Source organism: Aplysia californica, unplaced genomic scaffold (genome assembly GCF_000002075.1).
Source record: "Aplysia californica isolate F4 #8 unplaced genomic scaffold, AplCal3.0 scaffold00604, whole genome shotgun sequence".
NCBI lineage: Eukaryota > Metazoa > Mollusca > Gastropoda > Aplysiida > Aplysiidae > Aplysia > Aplysia californica.
The window spans coordinates 464,069-465,321 of record NW_004797874.1 but is presented as its reverse complement, the minus strand read 5'-3'; positions in this window follow the sequence as shown (position 1 = coordinate 465,321).

Genomic DNA, 1,253 nt, shown 5'->3' with positions numbered 1-1,253 from the left:
AAAGAGACTGAAAGAGAAACTGAGAATTGCCGAGACAGAGAGGTACTGAGAGAGACAGAAAGAGATACTGAGGGAGGGAGAGAGAGAGAGAGAGAGAGAAAGAGAGAGAGAGAGAGAGAGAGAGAGCTTCCGTCTCTGCCTATTAGTGTGCCTGTGATGTGGTGAGGCGAGTGTAAGTGTCAGCTGGGTACGCTCTGTTTTCTGACAAACCGGTATTCTGGGTACATTTATTTGCTTAAAAGGAGAATCGGTTTCAAACGGAAGACGGTGTGTTGTTGGAATTGTGTTTTGTTTTGTTTTGCTACGAGGGTGGGTGTGAATGGAATGGGTTGGAGGGAGGGGAAAAATACTTTTGCTGAAAGTCTGGAGTACAGCGTTTGGTCCTATACCAGATTCCCAAATTCAAATGTGATGTTTCCTGAGTCTTGGTGGTTTATAAAAGAACTTTCCCACATTAGCATGTTTAGTTGCTTTTCAGAGCACGTTGGGAAATGCGTGAGACTTTGATCTGTGCTGACATTTCTCGTTCAAACACAGTAGAATTGTTAATGGGCTGATTCATCAATGTCACGCTCATAACTGTGCCTGATCTACTGTCAGTAGAAGGATATGATAATATGATTCTGATCTGTTAAAATTGTTTCGTGTTTTTTCCCTTTCAATTCCGCGTGCTTTTCCTCATGTTTACGTTAGTGTAAAACTGTGTGTAGAGAGAGAGTCCAGGTGGGGGTGCTCATTTGACTTGACCCCCGTGCTGGCTCAGATCAAGAACGTCCAACATGTATACGGCCGGCGTCGGTTGGGACTCTGGCCTTTGTAGGGTGGGGAGAGCTCTCTCTGTACCGTACAGATCTACCCACCTGGTGCTGGGGGAAAAGGAGGTGGGAGGAGGGGCGGGGGAGTAGAAAAGCAGTGGCTGAGAGATGTTTTTGTTTTCTTTCTTTTTTTTCGATGTTTTGGCGAGTTTTGTGTACTTTCCAGCTTCGGGTGTTTTGAAATCTTGTCTCCCCGAGGCTCGTATTAGCCTGCCTCTACCCCTCTTTTCATGCGTTTTTCTTGTCTGTCTGTCTGTAATGTCTGTCTGTTTGTCTGCCCCTTTCTCTTTGTTTCTGTCTGTCTGTCTGTCTGTCTGTCTGTCGGTCTGTCTGTCTGTCTGTCTGTCTGTCTGTCTGTCTGTCTCTCGTTCTCCTCCTCTCTTTCGAGAGTCATTCAATTAATTGAAGTAAAACACAAACAAACAAGTGAACAATAAA